The sequence below is a fragment of the Macaca thibetana genome, chromosome 17 (assembly GCF_024542745.1).
Source record: "Macaca thibetana thibetana isolate TM-01 chromosome 17, ASM2454274v1, whole genome shotgun sequence".
Classification (NCBI taxonomy): Eukaryota; Metazoa; Chordata; class Mammalia; order Primates; family Cercopithecidae; genus Macaca; species Macaca thibetana.
Window position 1 is genome coordinate 68981401 of NC_065594.1, and position 24237 is coordinate 69005637.

Below are 24237 nucleotides of genomic sequence, written 5' to 3' on the forward strand. Positions count from 1 at the left end.
TTTGTTGAAGGACTTTTCTGCATCTATTGAGATAATCATGGGGTTTTTTGTTTGTTTTTTGTTTGTTTTTGTTTTTGTTTCTTGACAGAATCTCTCTCTGTCATCTAGGCTGGAGTGAAGTGGCATGATCTCAGGTCAATGCAAGCTCTGCCTCCCAGGTTCATGCCATTCTCCTATCTCAGCCTCCTGAGTAGCTGGGACTCCAGGCCCCCACCACCACTCCTGGCTAATTTGTATTTTTGTGTTTTTAGTAGAGACAGGATTTCACCGTGTTACCAGGATGGTCTCAATCTCCTGACCTCGTGATGCCCCTGACTTGGCCTCCCAAAGTGGTGGGATTACAAGCGTGAGCCACCGTGCCCATCCAATCATGTGGTTTCTGTAATTGGTTCTCTTTATGTGATGGATTACATTTATTGATTTGTGTATGTTGAACCAGCCTTGCATCCCAGGGATGAAGCCAACTTGATCATGGTGGATAAGCTTTTTGATGTGCTGCTGGATTCGGTTTGCCAGTATTTTATTGAGGATTTTTGCATCAATGGTCATCAGGGATATTGGTCTAAATTTATCTTTTTTGTTGTGTCTTTGCCAGGCTTTGGTATCAGGATGATGCTGACCTCATAAAATGAGTTAGGGAGGATTCCCTTTTTTTCTATTGATTGGAATAGTTTCAGAAGGAACAGTGTCAGCTCCTCTTTGTACCTCTGGTAGAATTCAGCTGTGAATCTGTCTGCGCCTGGACTTTTTTCTGTTGGTAGGCTATTAATTATTGCCTCAATTTCAGAGCCTGTTATTGGTCTATTGAGAGATTCAATTTCTTCCTGGTTTAATCTTGGGAGGGTGTATGTGTCCAGGAATGTATCCTTTTCTTCTAGATTTTCTAGTTTATTTGCATAGAGGTGTTTATAGTATTCTCTGATGGTAGTTTGTATTTCTCTGGCATCAGTGTTGATATCCCCTTTATCATTTTTCATTGTGCCTATTTGATTCTTCTCTCTTTTCTTTTTTACTAGTCTTGCTAGCAGTCTATCTATTTTATTGATCTTTTCTTTTTTTTTTTTTTTTTTTTGAGACGGAGTCTTGCTCTGTCGCCCAGGCTGGAGTGCAGTGGCGCAATCTCGGCTCACTGCAAGCTCCGCCTCCCGGGTTCACGCCATTCTCCTGCCTCAGCCTCCCGAGTAGCTGGGACTACAGGCGCCCGCCCCTGCGCCCGGCTAATTTTTTCTATTTTTAGTAGAGACGGGGTTTCACCATGGTCTCGATCTCCTGACCTTGTGATCCGCCCACCTCGGCCTCCCAAAGTGCTGGGATTACAGGCGTGAGCCACCACGCCCGGCCTATTGATCTTTTCAAAAAAAAAAAAAAAAAAAACCAACTCCTGTATTCGTTGATTTTTTGAAGGTGTTTTTGTGTCTCTATCTCCTTCAGTTCTGCTCTGACCTTAGTTATTTCTTGCCTTCTGCTAGCTTTTGAATTTATTTGCTCTTGCTTCTGTAGTTCTTTTAATTGTGATGTTAGGGTGTTGATTTTAGACCTTTCTTGCTTTCTCTTATGGGCATTTAGTGCTATAAATTTCCCTCTACACACTGCTTTAAATGTGTCCCAGATATTCTGGTACATTTTGTCTTTATTCTCTTTTTCTTTATTTTATTATTTTTATTTATTTATTATTATTATACTTTAAGTTGTAGGGTACATGTGCATAACGTGCAGGTTTGTTACATATGTATACTTGTGCCATGTTGCTGTGCTGCACCCATCAACTCATCATTTACATCAGGTATAACTCCCAATGCAATCCCTCCCCCCTCCCCCCTCCCCATGATAGGCCCCGGTGTGTGATGTTCCCCTTCATGAGTCCAAGTGATCTCATTGTTCAGTTCCCACCTGTGAGTGAGAACATGCGGTGTTTGGTTTTCTGTTCTTGTGATAGTTTGCTAAGAATGATGGTTTCCAGCTGCATCCATGTCCCTACAAAGGACACAAACTCATCCTTTTTTATGGCCGCATAGTATTCCATGGTGTATATGTGCCACATTTTCTTAATCCAATCTGTCACTGATGGACATTTGGGTTGATTCCAAGTCTTTGCTATTGTGAATAGTGCTGCAATAAACATACGTGTGCATGTGTCTTTATAGCAGCATAATTTATAATCCTTTGGGTATATACCCAGTAATGGGATGGCTGGGTCATATGGTACATCTAGTTCTAGATCCTTGAGGAATCGCCAGACTGTTTTCCATAATGGTTGAACTAGTTTACAATCCCACCAACAGTGTAAAAGTGTTCCTATTTCTCCACATCCTAACCAACACCTGTTGTTTCCTGACTTTTTAATGATCGCCATTCTAACTGGTGTGAGATGGTATCTCATTGTGGTTTTGATTTGCATTTCTCTGATGGCCAGTGATGATGAGCATTTTTTCATGTGTCTGTTGGCTGTATGAATGTCTTCTTTTGAGAAATGTCTGTTCATATCCTTTGCCCACTTTTTGATGGGGTTGTTTGTTTTTTTCTTGTAAATTTGTTTGAGTTCCTTGTAGGTTCTGGATATTAGCCCTTTGTCAGATGAGCAGATTGCAAAAATTTTCTCCCATTCTGTAGGTTGCCTGTTCACTCTGATGGTAGTTTCTTTTGCTGTGCAGAAGCTCTTTAGTTTAATGAGATCCCATTTGTCAATTTTGGCTTTTGCTGCTGTTGCTTTTGGTGTTTTAGACATGAAGTCTTTGCCCATGCCTATGTCCTGAATGGTACTACCTAGGTTTTCCTCTAGGATTTTTATGGTATTAGGTCTAACATTTAAGTCTCTAATCCATCTTGAATTAATTTTCGTATAAGGAGTAAGGAAAGGATCCAGTTTCAGCTTTCTACTTATGGCTAGCCAATTTTCCCAGCACCATTTATTAAATAGGGAATCCTTTCCCCATTTCTTGTTTCTCTCAGGTTTGTCAAAGATCAGATGGCTGTAGATGTGTGGTATTATTTCTGAGGACTCTGTTCTGTTCCATTGGTCTATATCTCTGTTTTGGTACCAGTACCATGCTGTTTTGGTTACTGTAGCCTTGTAGTATAGTTTGAAGTCAGGTAGCGTGATGCCTCCAGCTTTGTTCTTTTGACTTAGGATTGTCTTGGAGATGCGGGCTCTTTTTTGGTTCCATATGAACTGTAAAGCAGTTTTTTCCAATTCTGTGAAGAAACACATTGGTAGCTTGATGGGGATGGCATTGAATCTATAAATTACCTTGGGCAGTATGGCCATTTTCACGATATTGATTCTTCCTATCCATGAGCATGGTATGTTCTTCCATTTGTTTGTGTCCTCTTTTATTTCACTGAGCAGTGGTTTGTAGTTCTCCTTGAAGAGGTCCTTTACATCCCTTGGAAGTTGGATTCCTAGGTATTTGATTCTCTTTGAAGCAATTGTGAATGGAAGTTCATTCCTGATTTGGCTCTCTGTTTGTCTGTTACTGGTGTATAAGAATGCTTGTGATTTTTGCACATTAATTTTGTATCCTGGGACTTTGCTGAAGTTGCTTATCAGCTTAAGGAGATTTTGGGCTGAGACAATGGGGTTTTCTAAGTATACAATCATGTCATCTGCAAACAGGGACAATTTGACTTCTTCTTTTCCTAACTGAATACCCTTGATTTCTTTCTCTTGCCTAATTGCCCTAGCCAGAACTTCCAGCACTATGTTGAATAGGAGTGGTGAGAGAGGGCATCCCTGTCTTGTGCCAGTTTTCAAAGGGAATTATTCCAATTTTTGCCCATTCAGTATGATATTGGCTGTGGGTTTGTCATAAATAGCTCTTATTATTTTGAGGTACGTTCCATCAATACCGAATTTATTGAGCGTTTTTAGCATGAAGGGCTGTTGAATTTTGTCAAAAGCCTTTTCTGCATCAATTGAGATAATCATGTGGTTCTTGTCTTTGGTTCTGTTTATATGCTGGATTATGTTTATTGATTTGCGAATGTTGAACCAGCCTTGCATCCCAGGGATGAAGCCCACTTGATCATGGTGGATAAGCTTTTTGATGTGTTGCTGAATCCAGTTTGCCAGTATTTTATTGAGGATTTTTGCATCGATGTTCATCAGGGATATTGGTCTAAAATTCTCTTTTTTTGTTGTGTCTCTGCCAGGCTTTGGTATCAGGATGATGTTGGCCTCATAAAATGAGTTAGGGAGGATTCCCTCTTTTTCTATTGATTGGAATAGTTTCAGAAGGAATGGTACCAACTCCTCCTTGTACCTCTGGTAGAATTCAGCTGTGAATCCATCTGGTCCTGGACTTTTTTTCGTTGGTAGGCTATTAATTATTGCCTCAATTTCAGAGCCTGCTATTGGTCTATTCAGGGATTCAAGTTCTTCCTAGTTTAGTCTTGGAAGAGTGTAAGTGTCCAGGAAATTATCCATTTCTTCTAGATTTTCCAGTTTATTTGCGTAGAGGTGTTTATAGTATTCTCTGATGGTAGTTTGTATTTCTGTGGGGTCGGTGGTGATATCCCCTTTATCATTTTTAATTGCGTCGATTTGATTCTTCTCTCTTTTCTTCTTTATTAGTCTTGCTAGTGGTCTCTCAACTTTGTTGATCTTTTCAAAAAACCAACTCCTGGATTCATTGATTTTTTGGAGGGTTTTTTGTGTCTCTATCTCCTTCAGTTCTGCTCTGATCTTAGTTATTTCTTGCCTTCTGCTAGCTTTCGAATGTGTTTGCTCTTGCTTCTCTAGTTCTTTTAATTGCGATGTTAGAGTGTCAATTTTAGATCTTTCCTGCTTTCTCTTGTGGGCATTTAGTGCTATAAATTTCCCTCTACACACTGCTTTAAATGTGTCCCAGAGATTCTGGTATGTTGTATCTTTGTTCTCATTGGTTTCAAAGAACATCTTTATTTCTGCCTTCATTTCGTTATGTACCCAGTAGTCATTCAGGAGCAGGTTGTGTTCAGTTTCCATGTAGTTGAGCGGTTTTGATTGAGTTTCTTAGTCCTGAGTTCTAGTTTGATTGCACTGTGGTCTGAGAGACAGTTTGTTATAATTTCTGTTCTTGTACATTTGCTGAGGAGTGCTTTACTTCCAATTACGTGGCCAATTTTGGAGTAAGTACTATGTGGTGCTGAGAAGAATGTATATTCTGTTGATTTGGGGTGGAGAGTTCTATAGATGTCTATTAGGTCTGCTTGCTGCAGAGATGAGTTCAATTCCTGGATATCCTTGTTAACTTTCTGTCTCGTTGATCTGTCTAATGTTGACAGTGGAGTGTTGAAGTCTCCCATTATTATTGTATGGGAGTCTAAGTCTCTTTGTAAGTCTCTAAGGACTTGCTTGATGAATCTGGGTGCTCCTGTATTGGGTGCATATATATTTAGGATAGTTAGCTCTTCCTGTTGAATTGATCCCTTTACCATTATGTAATGGCCTTCTTTGTCTCTTTTGATCTTTGATGGTTTAAAGTCTGTTTTATCAGAGACTAGTATTGCAACCCCTGCTTTTTTTTGTTCTCCATTTGCTTGGTAAATCTTCCTCCATCCCTTTATTTTGAGCCTATGTATGTCTCTGCGTGTGAGATGGGTCTCCTGAATACAGCAGACTGATGGGTCTTGACTCTTTATCCAGTTTGCCAGTGTGTGTCTTTTAATTGGAGCGTTTAATCCATTTACATTTAAGGTTAAGATTGTTATGTGTGAACTTGATCCTGCCATTATGATATTAACTGGTTATTTTGCTTGTTAGTTGATGCAGTTTCTTCCTAGCCTCGATGGTCTTTACATGTTGGCATGTTTTTGCAATGGCTGGTATCGGTTGTTCCTTTCCATGTTTAGTGCTTCCTTCAGGGTCTCTTGTAAGGCAGGCCTAGTGGTGACAAAATCTCTAAGCATTTGCTTATCTGTAAAGGATTTTATTTCTCCTTCACTTATGAAACTTAGTTTGGCTGGATATGAAATTCTGGGTTTAAAATTCTTTTCTTTAAGAATGTTGAATATTGGCCCCCACTCTCTTCTGGCTTGGAGAGTTTCTGCCGAGAGATCTGCTGTTAGTCTGATGGGCTTCCCTTTGTGGGTAACTCGACCTTTCTCTCTGGCTGCCCTTAAGATTTTTTCCTTCATTTCAACTTTGGTGAATCTGGCAATTATGTGTCTTGGAGTTGCTCTTCTCGAGGAGTATCTTTGTGGCGTTCTGTGTATTTCCTGGATTTGAATGTTGGCCTGCCCTACTAGGTTGGGGAAGTTCTCCTGGATGATATCCTGAAGAGTGTTTTCCAACTTGGTTCCATTTTCCCCCTCACTTTCAGGCACCCCAGTCAGACGTAGATTTGGTCTTTTTACATAATCCCATACTTCTTGCAGGCTTTGTTCATTTCTTTTTCTTCTTTTTTCTTTTGGTTTCTCTTCTCGCTTCATTTCATTCATTTGATCCTCAATCGCTGATACTCTTTCTTCCAGTTGATCGAGTCGGTTACTGAAGCTTGTGCATTTGTCACATATTTCTCGTGTCATGGTTTTCATCTCTTTCATTTCGTTTATGACCTTCTCTGCATTAATTACTCTAGCCATCAATTCTTCCACTTTTTTTTCAAGATTTTTAGTTTCTTTGCGCTGGGTACATAATTCCTCCTTTAGCTCTGAGAAATTTGATGGACTAAAGCCTTCTTCTCTCATCTCGTCAAAGTCATTCTCCGTCCAGCTTTGATCCGTTGCTGGCGATGAGCTGCGTTCCTTTGCCGGGGGAGATGCGCTCTTGTTTTTTGAATTTCCAGCTTTTCTGCCCTGCTTTTTCCCCATCTTTGTGGTTTTATCTGCCTCTGGTCTTTGATGATGGTGATGTACTGATGGGGTTTTGGTGTAGGTGTCCTTCCTGTTTGATAGTTTTCCTTCTAACAGTCAGGACCCTCAGCTGTAGGTCTGTTGGAGATTGCTTGAGGTCCACTCCAGACCCTGTTTGCCTGGGTATCAGCAGCAGAGGCTGCCGAAGATAGAATATTTCTGAACAGCGAGTGTACCTGTCTGATTCTTGCTTTGGAAGCTTCCTCTCAGGGGTGTACTCCACCCTGTGAGGTGTCGGGTGTCAGACTGCCCCTAGTGGGGGATGTCTCCCAGTTAGGCTACTCAGGGGTCAGGGACCCACTTGAGCAGGGAGTCTGTCCCTTCTCAGATCTCAACCTCCGTGTTGGGAGATCCACTGCTCTCTTCAAAGCTGTCAGACAGAGTCATTTGCGTCTGCAGAGGTTTCGGCTGCGTTTGTTATTGTTTACTGTGCCCTGTCCCCAGAGGTGGAGTCTACAGAGACAGGCAGGTTTCCTTGAGCTGCTGTGAGCTCCACCCAGTTCGAGCTTCCCAGCAGCTTTGTTTACCTACTTAAGCCTCAGCAATGGCGGGCGCCCCTCCCCCAGCCTCACTGCTGCCTTGCCGGTAGATCACAGACTGCTGTGCTAGCAATGAGGGAGGCTCCGTGGGTGTGGGACCCTCCCGGCCAGGTGTGGGATATGATCTCCTGGTGTGCCTGTTTGCTTAAAGCGCAGTATTGGGGTGGGAGTTACCCAATTTTCCAGGTGTTGTGTGTCTCAGTTCCCCTGGCTAGGAAAAGGGATTCCCTTCCCCCTTGCGCTTCCCAGGTGAGGCAATGCCTCGCCCTGCTTCAGCTCTCGCTGGTCGGGCTGCAGCAGCTGACCAGCACCGATCGTCCGGCACTCCCCAGTGAGATGAACCCAGTACCTCAGTTGAAAATGCAGAAATCACCGGTCTTCTGTGTCGCTCGCGCTGGGAGTTGGAGACTGGAGCTGTTCCTATTTGGCCATCTTGCTCCGCCCCCTCTCTTGTCTTTATTCTCATTGGTTTCAAAGAACTTCTTTATTTCTGCCTTCATTTCGTTATTTACCAAGTAGTCATTTAGGAGGATGTTGTTCAGTTTCCATGTAGTTATGCAGTTTTGAGTGAATTTCTTAATCCTGAGTTCTAATTTGATTGCACTGTGGTCTGAGAGACCATTTGTGGTGATTTCTGTTCTTTTCCATTTGCTGAGGAGTACTTTACTTCCAGTTATGTAGTCAATTTTAGAATAAGTTCAATATGGTGCTGAGAAGAATGTATATTCTGTTGATTTGGGGTGGAGAGTTCTGTGGATGTCTATTAGGTCCTCTTGGTGCAGAGCTGAGTTCAAGTCCTATCCTTGTCAACCTTCTGTCTCGTTGATCTGTCTAATATTGACAGTGGGATGTTAAAGTCTCCCATTATTATTGTGTGGGAGTCTCAGTCTCTTTGTAGGTCTCTAAGGACTTGCTTTATGAATCTGGGTGCTCCTGTATTGGGTGCATATATATTTAGGATAGTTAGTTCTTCTTATTGAACTGATCCCTTTACCATTATGTAATGGCCTTCTTTGTTTGTTATTTTTCCTTCTCACAGTCAGGTCCCTCAGGTGCAGGTCTGTTGGAGTTTGCTAGAGGTCCACTCCAGACCCTGTTTGCCTGGGTATCACCAGCAGAGGCTGCAGAACAGCAAATATTGCAGAACAGCAAATATTGATGCCTGATCTTTCCTCTGGAAACTTCGCCCCAGAAGGGCACCTGCCTGTAATGAGGTGTCTGTTGGCCCCTACTGGGAGGTGTCTCCTAGTTAGGCTATAGGGAGGTCAGGAACCCACTTGAGGAGGCAATCTGTTTGTTCTCATAGTTCAAACACCATGCTGGGAGAATCACTGATATCTTCAGAGCTGTCAGACATGGAAATTTAAGTCTGCAGAATTTTCTGCTCCTTTTGTTCAGCTATGCCCTGGCACAGACATGGAGTCTATAGAAGCAATAGGCCTTGCTGAGTTGCAGTGGACTCTGCCCTATTTGAGCTTCCTGGCCCCTTTGTTCACCTACTCAAGCCTCAGCAATGTCGGACACCCCACCACCCACCAGGCTGCAGTCTCAGAGGTCGATCTCAGACTGCTGTGCTAGCAGTGAGCAAGACTCTGTGGGCATGGGACCCACTGAAGCAGGCATGGGAGAGAATCTCCTGGTGTACCAGTTGCTAAATCCATGGGAAGAGCACAGTATTTGGGAGGGAGTGTCCCATTTTTCCAGGTACAGTCTGTCACAGCTTCTCTTCGCCAGGAAAAGGAAATCCCCCAACCCCTTGCGCTTCCTGGGTGAGGCGACGTCCTGCTCTGCTTTGGCTTGCCCTCAATGGGCTGCACCCTTACTCCCCAGTCCCCAGTCTCAGGTAACTACCATTCCACTCTCTGCTTCTAAGAGCTCAGCTGTTTTAGTTTTCACACGTAAGCAGAACATACGGCATTTGTCTTTGTGTATTTGACTTATTTCACTTAGCATATTGCTCTCCGGTTCCCTCTATGTTGCCACAAATGACAGAATTTCTTCCTTTTTTAAGGCTGAATACTATTCCATTATGTATACACCACTTTCTCATTACCCATTCATTCCTCGATGGATGCTTAGGTTGATTCCATAATGTAGCTATTGTGAATAGTGCTACAATAAACATGGGAGTACAGGCATCTCTTCAACATACTTATATTAGTCTGTTCTCATGCTGCTAATAAAGACATACCTGAGGCTGGATAATTTATAAAAGAAAGAGGTTTAGTTGACTCACAGTTCCACATGGCTAGGGAGGCCTCACAATCATGGTGGAAAATGAAAGAAATGCAAAGAAATGTCTTAAATGGCAGCAGACAAGAGAGTGTGTTCAGGGGAACTCATTTATAAAACCATCAGATCTCATGAGACTTACTCACTATCATGAAAGGCCCACTGCCATGACTCAATTACCTCCCACCAGATCCCTCCCACAACATGTGTCTAGAAGCTACAATTCAAGATGAGAATTGGTTGATGACACAGCCAAACCATATCAATACTGATTTCAAATTTTTCAGATAAATACTCAGAAGTGGGAATGCTGGATCATATGGTAAATCTACTTTTAGTCTTTTGAGAAACTTTCCTACTATTTTTCATAACAGTTGTGCTAATTTACATTTTCACTAGCAGAGTTCTCTTTTCTTCACATTCTTGCCAACACCTATCTTTTGTCTTTATGATCAAGACCATCCAAAATTTTGGTAAAAGGTGACATCTTCTTGTAATTTTAATTCGAATCTTTCAAATGCTTAGTAGTGCTGAGCATTTTTTTCAAGTGTGTTAACCATTTGTGGATCTTCATTTGAGAAATGTCTACTCAAGTTTCTTGTCCATTTCTTAATTGAATTATTTGTTTTTGTGTTCTACAGAGTTGTTAGAGTTCTTTATATTTTGTTTATTAATCCTTTATCAATTGTAGTAAGATTTTTCCTCCCTCTTATCAAAGAGCTCATAGTTTAGCAAGGAGAAAAACATGCAATCAAATTTATAAAGTAAGGCCAGGCTCAGTGGCTCAGGCCTGTAATCCCAGCACTTTGGGAGGCCAAACTGGGCTGATCACCTGAGGTCAGGAGTTTGAGACCAGCTTGACCAGCATGGTGACCCCATCTCTACTAAAAATACAAAAATTAGTGGGCATGGTGGCACACACCTATAATCCTGGCTACACGGGAGGCTGAGGCATGAGAATCACTTGAACCTGGGAGGTAGAGGTTGCAGTGAGCTGAGATTCTGCCACTGCACTCCAGCTTAGGCAACAGAGTGAGGCTTCATTTCAAAAAAATAAAAAATAAAAAAATTTACAAAATAACATGACACATGAAATAATCTAGTATGTAGACAAAAGCTTTTGAGAAAATATTCAAGGAACTCCACAAATTTTTTATGTCTGGAGGAAAGAAATAAGACTGAAAAGTGATACAGATGCTAGCAAACAAAGGGTCCCCTATGCCAGGGTCCCCTGGCACCCTGCCAGATTCTTATGGACATGAGTGTTATAGTCTTTGATTAATACAATTTTATTTTTTGCAGACATATACCTGTAAATTATTTAATATTTTGTTTACATTTTTAATTTATATAGTTAAACATTTTATTTTAATCATTAAAATATTTTAATCTGTTATATTCTTTTTGTGTTTCCTCATTTTCTACTCTTATTTTAATGCCCTCATACCTTTAAGCATACTAAACACAAAACCCAGAGTGTGACATCAAAGAGGTTGCATGTTTTCTGTCTTCCTTCTCATAGCTCTTCACAGAAGGAGATGAACAGGAAACCTATTTATCTTGATGTTGGCATTGGCTAGAAGGGAGAGTTAAATCCACCGAGAATTCGTGAAGTCAACGCAACCCCTATGTGTGCTTGGGGCCCAGATATATGCTACATATGTGACCAGAAAACAGCAAAAACAAATCTCTAGCTAAAACTCTAGTTTGAAATGTCTCTATATTGATAATGCTTCTAAGGCTTGGGACAGAAGCAAATTTACCCTTGAAGGAAGTTAACTTCAACCAAAGCTTCAGAAGTTCCATAGTTCCTGGTCAAAATAAAATTCACAGGAAAATGAAACCCCATGAAAGCCAGCACAACAGGCTATGGAGTCAGTGTCGCAGCATCTTTAGATATGAATGCTATCAGATACATGTTTTTTGGATGAAGATAGAATGTATGATTTTTGTCCTGAACAAATTAGATGATGTAAATTTAAAAAATTGCAAAAATGATCTTGAAACTACCCACTTAGTAGGGCTAACTGCCAGACCACAGTAATTACGTGTTGGTGAGACTTCCATAAATCTGGAAATAGTACACTAAAGTCACATCCTAGAGTGGGAGATGGGAAGAGTGTGAAGTCCTGAGGAATTTAAAAATGCATCTCAATGAAAAATAGAAGATTGTAAATGTGCAAATAAACCTTTTTTGAGATTATTTGCAGGCAAAGGAAAAATTAGATGGAACTGAGTAAAATCTTTTATTTTGGTTTAATTTAATTATTCTACCATCCACTATCCTGGAAAATTCTCAAGAAGTGAAAGAACAATTATGAAGGATGGTGAGGCAAGGAAACATGAGAACACAGCACCTTTACTTTCCTTCTGGACATGAACTTTGGGACATGCCTGACTTAGGGAAAAATTCAAGAGGTTAAAGATTATATCTAGAATGGTCATGCTCACACATGTTCATAATTAGCTGTGACCAGAAAGCAATAGAAACTCAAGTCTTATAATGACTAAAGCAACAATGTTAATGTTTCAGAATGTGTTTACCTTCTTTCTTTAGAACATGTAGTTATTATTATCTTTTGATTTCACATTTTGCACAAAAGTCCTAATTCCCAGGAAAAATGATAAAGTAATAATTAATATGCTGTTGCACACTTACGCAGTGATATGCTTCGTTATAAAATAAGCCTAAGGTGGTCATCACACCTTTTCCAAGTTATCCAATTTCTAAGCTCCTTTTTATAGAAAATCTCAAAACTGTGATTATTCTTGTGTTTTGTACTTCCTCAGCCCACTTCTGGCTTGTAGCCAATGCAATCAGGTTTTTATGTCCGCCAATAATCTTGTTGCTGAAACTAGCATGTTCAAAAGGCAGTATTTAGTTCTTACATGGCTTGTTCTATCAGCATGATTTGACATAAGTACTCTGTCTTAATTTTTGCTTTTAGTTTTCAGGACACAGTCTTTCTGTTCTCTTCCAGTCTTACTGTATGCTCCTTTTAAAATGCTTTTTGCTTAATCTCTAATTCTTATGGATTTCTAATGTTGTGGTGATCTGATTCATCCTAATCTCTTTTCTACTTGCATACATGCTGCCATTTCTTACAGTTGTATTAGTTAAACACCATTTAGAGATAACTTAAATTTCTGTCTCCAAACCTATATTATTCCTTGGATTCCAGAGTCACGTATTTAACAGAATACAAAATAAAGCCACTTAGGTATCTGATACACATCTCAGAATGAATAGGTATGGGGCAGATAGACTCTAATATTTCCCCCAATTATCCCAATTTCCTGGTATGCACACATTTGTACAATATCCTCTGCCTGAATGTGGTATCTGTGACTTACTTCTAACAAAGAAAATCAAGTGGCCAGACACGGTGGCTGATGCCTGTAATCCCAGCATTTTGGGAGGGCAAGGTGGGGGGATCATGAGGTCAGGAGTTTGAGACCAACCTGGTCAACATGGTGAAACCCCATCTCTATTAAAAATACAAGAATCAGCAAGACGTGGTAACGGGGACGTGTAGTCCCAGTTACTCAGGAGGCTGAGGCAGGAGAATCACTTGAAACCAGGAGGCAAAGGTTGCATGAGCCAAGATCGTGTCATTGCACTCCAGCCCAGGCAACAGAGCAAGACTCTGCCTCAAAAATAAGTAAGTAAGTAAGTAAATAAATAAATAAATAAATAAATAGATGCAAAGGTAAAGTAATGTCAATTTTGGATTATATTACATAAGATTGCAATTTCTATCTTGCTAGAAAGTGATCTCCATTTTATCCCTCCCCTATTGGCCTTAATAAGGCAAATGGCCATGTGGAGAGGCCTACATAACAAAACACTGACGGCCTCCTGTTGACAACCAGAAAAAGTTGAGAAACTCTACTGACTCAGTTTATATCTCAGAAAGAAATGAATTCTGCCAATAACTTTCTGATAATTTGTTATACAGCAAGGGAAAGCTATTACATTGAAATTGTTTGGTTCTGTGTCCCTGCCCAAATCTCATGTTGAATTGTAATTCCCAGTGTTGGAGCTGGGGCCTGGTGGAAAGTGGTGGATCATGGGAGCAATTTCTCATGAATGGTTTAGCACCATCTTCTTGGTGCTGTTCTCATGATAGTGAGTGAGTTCTTATCATATCTGGTTGTTTAAAAGTGTGTGGCACACACCCATTCTTGCTACTGCTCCCATCACGTGAATTGCCTCACTCCCCTTTTGTCTTCCGTCGTGATTGTAAGTCCCTGAGGCCTCCCAAGAAGTTGATGACATCATGCCTCCTGTACAGCCAACAGAACGATGAGTCAATTGAAACTTTGTTTCTTTACAAAGTACCCAATCTTAGGTATTTCTTTATAGCAACAGAGAATGGACTGACACCAAAAATTGGTACCAGGAGTGGGGCATTGCCTAAAGATACTTGAAAATGTGGATACAACTTTGGAATTGGATAATGCACCCGGGTTGGAAGAGTGTGGAGGCTCCAGAAGTTGATAGTAAGATGAGGGAAAATTGGAAACTTCCTAGATACTTGTTTAATTGTTGTAACCAAAATGCTGATAGTGATATGGACAGTGAAGTCCAGGCTGAGGAGGTCTCAGATGGAAATGAGGAACTTATTGGGAACTGGGGTAAAGGTCACTTTTGTTATGCCTTAGCAAAGACCTTTGTGGAATTGTGTCCCTGCTCTAGGGATGGGTGGAATTTTGAACTTGAGAGTTATGATTTAGGGTATTTGGTGGAATAAATTTCTAAGCAGAAAAGCATTCAGGATGTGACCTAGCAGCTTCTAACAACCTATGCATGAGTAAAGAAATGAACCTGCAACTGGAACTTATATTTCAAAAGGAAGCAGAGCATAAAAATTTGGAAAATTTGCAACATGGCCATGTGGTAGAAAAGAAAAGCCTATTTTCAGGGAAAAAATTCAAGTAGGCTGCAGAAATTTTCATAAGGAAAAAGGTCCTAATAGCCAAGACAATGGGGAAAAAGCCTTGAAGGGTTTTTTTTGTTGTTGTTTTTTGTTTTTTCCTTCCAAGACCGTCATAGCAGCCTTTTTTATCACAGACCCAGAGTCCTAGGAGGACAGAATGGTTTCTGCCCCACTGCCCTGCACAGCTTTGGGATACTGCTCCCGGAATCCCAGTTGCTACAGCTCCAGCCATGGCTTAAAAGGGCCTAGATACAACTGAGGCCACTGCTTCAGAGGGTGCAAGCCATAACCCTTGGTGGCTTACACATAGTGTGTAGAATGCAAGAGCTGTGGCTTGGGAGTCTCTGTCTACATTTTAGAAGATGTATGGAAAATCCTAGATGTCCAGGCAGAAGTCTACTGCAGGGACAGAGACCTCATGAAGAACCTCTACTATGGCAATGCAGAGGGGAAATGCAGGGTTAGAACTGTAACACAGAGTCTACAGAGTTTACACTGGATCACTGCCTAGTGGAGCTGTGAGAATAGGGCTACCATCCTCCAGACATAAGAATGGTAGATCCACCAGCAGATTGCTCTCTGTGCCTAAAAAAGCCACAGGCACTCAACATCAGCCCTTTAGAGCAGACGCAGGAACTGAACCCTGAAAACCACAGGAATGGAACTGCCCAAGACCTTGGGAGCCCACCCATGACATCTGTTTGCCTTGAATGTGAGACATAGAATAAAAGGAAATTATTTTAGAGTTTTAAAATTTAATGTCTTCCCTTTTGGGTATCAGATATGTGTGGGACCTATAACCCTTTTCTTTTGTCCACTTTTTCCTTGTGGAAGGCAGTTATGCTCACCACTATACCACCAATGCAAACTTCTCCCTTTTGGAATGGAAATATTTATCCAATGCCTGTACCTCCATTGTATCTCGGAAATAACTAACTTTTTTTTTGTCTTTATAGGATCATAGGTGGAAGTACAAGCCTTGTCTCAGAAGAGACTTTGGACTTTTGAGTTAATCCTGGAAGGATTTAAGACTTTTGGGACTGTTGGGAAGGCATGATCATATTTTGGAATGTGATAAAGACATGAGATTTGAAAGGAGTCAGGGGCAGAATAATATAGTTTAGATCTGTGTTTCCACCCAAATCTCCTGATGAGTTGTAATCCCTAATATTGAAGCTGGGGCCTGGCGGGAGGTGGTTGAATCATGGGGGAGGTTTCTCATGAATGGTTTAACACCATCCGCTTGGTACTGTTCTTGTGCTAGTGAGTGAGTCTCATGAGATCTTGTTATCTAAAAGTGTGTGGCACTCCTCCCTCCTTCTTTCTCTTGCTCCTGCTCTGCCATGTGAGACACTTCACTCCCCTTTGCCTTCTGTCATGATTGTAAATTCCCTGAGGCCTCCCCAGAAGCTGATGCTCCCATGCTTCCTGTACAGTCTGCAGAACGATGGGCTAATTAAATCTCTTTTCTTTATAAATTACCAAGTCTCAGGTATTTCTTTATAGCAATGTGAGAACAGACTAACATATACATATTTTGGTACAAGGAGTGGGAGGCCACTCAAATAAATGTCTAAAAATATAAGGCTTTGTTTTAGAACTGAGCAGTGAGCTGAGTGATTGCATCACAATTTTGTAACTTTCATTTTACTTAGAGAATTTGTCTTTTTTTTTTTTTTTCCCTTGTAAGCTTTGATGAACTAAGCCATCATATGCAGAGTTCCACAGTGCAAACAATTAAGGGTGGCATCTTGCTGAAAGATAGCAAGGAGATAAGGCCCTCAGTCTGACAGCCCACCAGTAACTGAATCACACCAATACCCATGTGAAATAGGAAGCAGATTCTTCCTCAGTTGAACCTGAAATCAAATCTGAGTCCTGGACTGCATAACAATTGAAGTATTGTAAGAGACCCTAAAGGTAAGCTGTGCCTGTTTTTTCTGTTACACAGAAACTTTGAGATAATAAATGTATGTTGTTTTAAGAAATTATGTTTATAGTGATATGTTTCACAGCAATAATAACTAATACAAAATCTGAAAGAGACTCCTTGATTTTTTTTTGGGGGGGGAATATTTTTATTTACTTATTTTTTTCTTTCCATTTCTTATTTTAGGTTCAAGGGATACATGTACAGGTTTGTTACATGTGTAAATTACATATCACTGTGGGAGTTTGGTGTACAGATAATTTTGTCACTCCAGCAATCAGCATCATATCTGATAGTAAGTTTTTCAATCCTCACCCTTCTCCCAATTTTCACCCTCAAATGGGCCCCAGTGTCTATTATTTCCTTCTTAGTTTCCATGTGTACTCAATGGTTAGCTCCCACTTGTAAGTGTGAACATGCATATTTTGTTTTCTGTTGCTGTAATAATTCACTTAGGATTATGGCCTCCAGCTCCATCCATGTTGCTGCAAAGGCTATGATCTCATTTTTTTTTATAGCTGTGTAGTATTTCGTGGTGTATATGTACCACATTTTCTTACCCAGTCCACCGATGATGGTCATCTAGGTTGATTCCATGTCTTTGCTCTTGTGAATAGCACTGTGATAAACATATGCATGCATTTGTCTTTATGATGGAACAATTTATATTCCTTTGGGTATATAACTAGAAATGATTCATTGATTTTAATTGCTCCCCAAACTTGCTTCTTCCTAACTATCTCTTGTTAATGGGCAACTCAATCCACTTGTCTGCTCCATAAGAATTTGGTGTAATCCTTGAATTTTCTCTACGTATCACATCACAAAATGCTAGTAACTCCTATAAGGTAAATAAATATTTTTAATACTGCCATGGATATGATGCTACTATGAAGAACCTACATCTCACTTCTAAATCACTGCAAAGTCTTTATAACATATCTCTATAGTCATGTGCCTAGTCTCCTTAAACTGATCCTCTGCAATATCAAAATGACACTTGCACAGTATAAATCAGATTATGTCTCAACCCTCCAATAGTGCTTTATATACAAACTGAACTCCTAACCACAGTCTGTGAGGCTTTCATATTGGGTCCTTCATTTCCTCTCCCTGTCTTTTTCTCACTCACTCTGATTAAATTGGACTGTCATTTCTGTTGCTTCACCTTATAATGTGGCATCTACTCCTCCTATTGGGGTAACTCTTCCTCCAGATCTTTGTGAGGTTTGTTCTTTTTATCTTAGGACCTGCAAAAATATTCATGCCCTCAGAGAAGTCTTTACTGGCTACGTTATCTAAAACAGCCTTATAGTATCCATAACTACCCATTTTCTTAGTGGCATCTATACTAATTAATTATTTATTAGCCATCATTTCCTTAATTTTTTCTTCCACCCCATTAGAGGAAAAAAGCCACTAACCTTTTTGTTTTAGTCACTGTTTGTTTATAAGCAACTGGAAATATAACTGTTATAGAGTAGGTGCTCACTAAATATTGTCTAGTGGTGCATAATTAATCAACCATATATAATTATAATTATAAAATTATGTCTAATTTGCATCAACTGTAGCAGCGTCATTGACTGAGATTCAGGTGAATATTAGCTAAAGTGATTGTGCTCATATAATCACTATTCTAATGTTCATCTTTCTGATAGTCTCACTTTTAATTTTATGTTTAATGTTTTACTTCCTGTTTGATTTATTAAGTTAAATAGTCTTGAAAATTCCTATGTACTTTATCTCCCAATAATAACATGCTCCATCATTATTGCTTCTTATGAGTTATCTTGTAAGCGGCATTACACACATGCCTTTAGTTTACATTCTGTTCTTTGCCCATTTTCTTTTATAGCTTAAATTTACTGGTACAGTTTTCTAAAAACTGGCTTCTATCTAAGCTCTTGTGACCAATGATTATTTTGTGATTTAGGACTCATTTGTCTTCACAGACTTCAAGTTAACCCAAAGTAGGACTGTCTGCTTAAGCATTACATTTGAGCTTAAAAGTGTCTAGAGCTTGATGCTCCAGATAGAAGAAGTTTTGTGTATATATATATACACACACACACACTCATACACACACACCCATATATATATGTACATACCCACATATATGTGAATGGCATGATGACATGATGTAAAAAGTTGATTTTTAATTTAAATTATGTTACATATAATATAGAAAGTAAATTATAATAAACTTTATATACTGTATTTTAATTAAAACACATCTGTAAATAACAGGAAATATTTTTGAATATAATTCAAATGTTTTCATGTTTAAAATCATATAAATATTTCTTATATATTATTTTATTTGAGAAAAAACTATATCCCCACATAACTTTTGATATTATGCCAACTGAAGCAAGTATTTTAAATATACGAATTCCTTGAGGAAAATGTTTGTATCTATACTGTTTATTGCTATGTGCCCAAAAATTCATATAGTGTCACACCCTTAGTGGAAACTCAACTCATTCTTGCTTAATAGTAAAAGGAATTAATAAACTGGACCTCAAACCACACAAAACTTGAAGCGTGCATAGGTTATACATTTGGTGGAGATCGGAGTTAATATGGATACATATATCAGTTACAAATTAATCTCAATGATGTCTTTCTATTCTAGTACATAAAGGCCTGATGTTCAACCCACAGAAACTGCGTCTACTTGCATAAGGACATTCTTTGATTTCCAGAGACCTCTTCCCCATTTCCAAATCAGGTTAGGTTTGCCAAATTATTGAAACTGTCAGCAGAATTCCTCAAACAATGACTTACAGGAGTTACTGTGTACATATCTGAATCACACAAAACTTATATGGAACAATTCTCTAGTATGTTGTTTTCATTTGCTCCCAGAGCCTTCCATTAGTATTAAGCTTAGTTACCCACAATGGTCACTGGCTTAATAATGCATCTTGTATTGTATCATTTACTTTTATTGCACCCTTTTCTTTCCTACTTCCCTATATCCATAAATACCCAAAATTGTGAATTTTGGGATCACCCCCCAAATAAGTTATATTCATTTAAGTCATTTTCTTGAGTTGGCTTCTGGAAACCCCCTATGAAGACAGATTCTCTCTCTCTCTATCTCTCTCTCTTTCATTCAAATAGAAAACAAATGCTCCTGCTGTAAATATCTAAATAGTATATAAGGGTACCCAAGTGTTTATGTGGAAGCTGGATAGCCTAGTGCATAGGCTGTCCCAATTATAAGTTGATTGCTTACCTGTTCCAAATGTACACTTACATGCCCTTCTTTGTAACATTGCAGCTCTATCTGATAAACATCTTTTCGACAGCTGGAAAAGTGTCAGACTTTGTCCGGACAGAGTGTTCAAAGGATCACTGAAAAAGGAAGGAGCCTCTCTCTTCTATGTGAAGCACTTACATATATACACTCTTGCTCATAGGATATGGCTACTAGGAGAAAGTTTGCTTGTTGGTGGGAAGATTCCTTGTCAGTTGTCTGAAAGAGACCCAGTAATGAATGCCCTTTGGTAAGTTTCTCGAGCACCTAGTTAGAGAGCTTCTTAGTGAATTTTACTTTACTGCCACGGGTAATTCTTACCAAGTTTCTAGCACCGCAGTGGACAGCTTCTGACTGAGTTTCAGCAATAGCTCAGTGACAGATTTCCTTCCTGACAGCCTTAACCTACAGCACCTTAGCATATCGCTCTGCCATTCAGTAAATAGAAGCCTCACACTCTTGCATGAGCTCTTGGTCTCAGGGGTTGGGAAGTGGAGAACTGTCCTCTATTGGGCTGCTTCCTACATGTGCTCTTCTTGTATTCTTTAATGTTCTCTTTACTCAAATGATTAGTGAATCTCTGATTACTAATTATTTTATACTAAAATTTTCCTATTCAGAGTAACACTGTGATTTTGGTTCCTTTAATGTACCCTTACTAATATACCTACTAATTATGACTTGTTAAAATATTGTGCTATGTCATTTGTAAATGATACTTTGATGAGAAGACAGGAAGGGAATATTTTTCCTTAAATTTCAAAGGTGCTTTTAGCCTCCAAAAAGTTTGAAAATGACTAGTGATACATAAGAAAAAAAGTATGCAGAAAACTAAGAAGGAATCAGAGCAAATTCAACCATTATGGAAAACAGTATGGCAATTCCTCAAGGATCTAGAACTAGATGTACCATATGACCCAGCCATCCCATTACTGGGTATATACCCAAAGGATTATAAATCATGCTGCTATAAAGACACATGCACACGTATGTTTATTGCGGCACTATTCACAATAGCAAAGACTTGGAATCAACCCAAATGTCCATCAGTGACAGACTGGATTAAGAAAATGTGGCACATATACACCATGGAATACTATGCAGCCATCAAAAAGGATGAGTTTGTGTCCTTTGTAGGGACATGGATGCAGCTGGAAACCATCATTCTGAGCAAACTATCAAAAGAACAGAAAACCAAACACCGCATGTTCTCACTCATAGGTGGGAACTGAACAATGAGATCACTTGGACTCGGGAAGGGGAACATCACACACTGGGGCCTATCATGGGGAGGGGGCGGGGGGAGGGGGGAGGGATTGCAGTGGGAGTTATACCTGATGTAAATGACGAGTTGATGGGTGCTGACGAGTTGATGGGTGCAGCACAGCAACATGGCACAAGTATACATATGTAACAAACCTGCACGTTATGCACATGTACCCTAGAACTTAAAGTATAATAAAAATAAAATAAAATAAAATAAAACAAAAAAAAACAAAAAACAAACAACAACAACAAAAAAATTGGAATTTCTATCTGGAGCTGAGAGATACGAGGATAAGTTTTCTGATTGTACAGATGCTTGAGATCGAAATAGTGGAAGATGAACACTCAGAAATTAAGTGAACACTCATAGACAGTGACACTGGCAGTCTGATCTGGAGTTATATTTTAATATAATGGCTTTCTAGTCAGAACCCTATAGATTGGTCTGTTGTCAAGAATAGTACAGCATAATGCAATATCGCTCTAATTATCCCTTTTCTGAATTATTTGCATCATAGTTTTGAAATTGAAGAATGTAGAAGAAAAAAGTTACATAATAACTGTTCAAATGATGACAATAATATATCAAACATTATGACACGAAAAAATTACTGCAACTTAAAAAACATTTCAGTATTTACACCATTGGCAAAATGATTTTGTGTCCTAAGAAATCCTGTGCATTAGAAAACCCACAATTGACACCAACGCCTTTAGTGTAATTGCAGTGATTCATAATGACTGCATAAAACTTCATCAGTAAAGCATAACAAATTTTTATTTCTGTATATATAGAGAAATAAATAGTATATTATTATAATAGAAATAAATAGTATAATATATAATTAGTAAATAGAAATATATAGTAAAATACATATATTTACACATATATAAACACATCTTCTCAACATATGTGTATATGTATATACATATATACGTATTTATACATATATGCACATATATACATATTTATACATATATGCACATATATACATATTTATACATATATATGCACATATATAAGGAAAAACTATATATACAAGTATGTATTTATGTATATGTAGACATATGTGTATATATATATGTATTTTTCCTGGAAAGTTTCACAAATATTATATGGATGAAGTGCCTACTCTTCTCTATAGGTATTATTATGTGAAAGAAGTTTAAGTCATTATGATATATAATTTTACATATAAAATTATAATATTGATAACCGTTTTTTGCCTAAAACTATATATTTAGTTTGATACTATATAAATCTTGTCAATTATGCATAAAAGAATAGAATACAAGAAAATAAAAACAAGGCAACTATATTTGTGCATAGAATTCTTATTTTATACTTTTCTTTGAAAGTATTAGCTCTAAAGTCAATCTCAAGACTATTGGAAATGTAAAAATGTAAGTTTTCTGTAATTATAACTTCAGATTGATAGACGAATATCCAAACAGATACAATATATTTCAGAGTTATCAGGAAAGATCAATAAATTATCTAGGCAAATAATTATGTATATATTGTTTTATCTTCTGAAAATGGTAGTAAAATAACGCCATACATTTATACTACCGATCTTTTCACTAATTCCTAACAGATTTGCCTTAGTCTTGCATTTAATATGCTTTCAGATCATCAGTATTATTATTTAAATTTGCTACAACTGTCTAATAAAAATTACTAAGGAATACAATATAGAAACTTGCTTCAGAAATGATTAAGACAAGTTCAACATTATTTAATAAAGTATATTTTAAATAATAAGCATGGTATATCATTTTGAGAACGTTAACTGAAAATACATGTTTACCTCTCCCAAATCTTTGTGAATAGAACTCTGAAAAATCTATAATAGTATGGAGATGGAGTGCATGTTTGTGTTTTGTGAGGGTAATGGTAAAGGAAGTATAAATATTTATATATTTTGGTGAATTTCTCGAAGAACAAAACACACTGGTTCACACATTGGAAGCCACAGCCTGAAACACATTCCAGGGGAGACAGAAACCAAGATGATTGTCCCTATGCTCAGAAGAGGTAAAGACAGAGAGTTGCTTGTGCAAGGAAAAAAAATCATGGTAGGTAATTCACAGGCTGTCTAATGAAGAAAAACAGTTCTGCTTTTTATTTTCATTTGAATCTCCTATTATCATCACAGATAAATTTTGTATTCAGAATAAAGCACAAAGGAATTATCTGAAAAATTTAAAAAGTTACCTTAGGAAATATGGAATCCTTATGTAGGCAATTATTTTTTATTGGAAACATCTCTTCGATCTGGCTCAGAAGTGAGAGGAAAAAAAAAGTCTGCTGTGGGCACCATGCACATTAAAGTAAATCCAAATACTTTCTTCCCCTACGTGCACAAAATTCTTGGTAAGAAATGCCATCAGAAGACAGATTTGTTCAGAGACCTGTGTGTTTAGACATAGAGAATAAAATAAAAACCCCAAGCAGCCCTCTACATGAATGAGCCTTCTCTTTTCTTCATATATGGCAGAGGTTGACAAGTTGGGTCCCACGAGACAAATCCAGCCAACACCAGTTTTTGTGTAGCTGGTGAGGTAAGATTACATTTGCAGTTTTAAAATAGTTGTAAAAAAATTTAAATATGATTTCACAACATAAAAGTGTATGAAATTCAAAGTTCAATGTTCATAAACAGAGTTTTTAATTTTTGTTTTAGGAGCATGGAGATATTCCCTTGTTTACATCTATGGTTAATGTCATGTTGCAGTGGCAGAGATGAGAGGTGAGTAGTTGAGGTAGAGGGAGTGTAATTTGTAAACAGAAATGATATCGATATGGATGTAGATACAGACTGACAGATCTATAACTATACTGAATATCTATCTGTCTATCTATCTATCTATCTATCTATCTATCTATCTATCTATCTATCTATCTATTTATTCATTTGATCTATCTATCTATATCTATCTATAATAGCTGGGGCCTATCCCAGCAGTTCAGGCTGTAAAGCAGGAATCTTACCCTGGGAACACCATCTCATGGCAGGGTGCACTCACAGACACCTACTTTCACTCATATTGGGACAATTTACACATGCCAATTAACCGAATATGCACAGTTTTGTGATGTGGAAGGAAACTGGAGTACCTGGGAAAGACTCACACATATATGGGGAGAAATAAGAGCTCAATAGACAGTAGCTACTGTGTTTTTGTAGACAGTTCTTATTTTACACACAGTTTTCTTCTTCAGGAACTTAT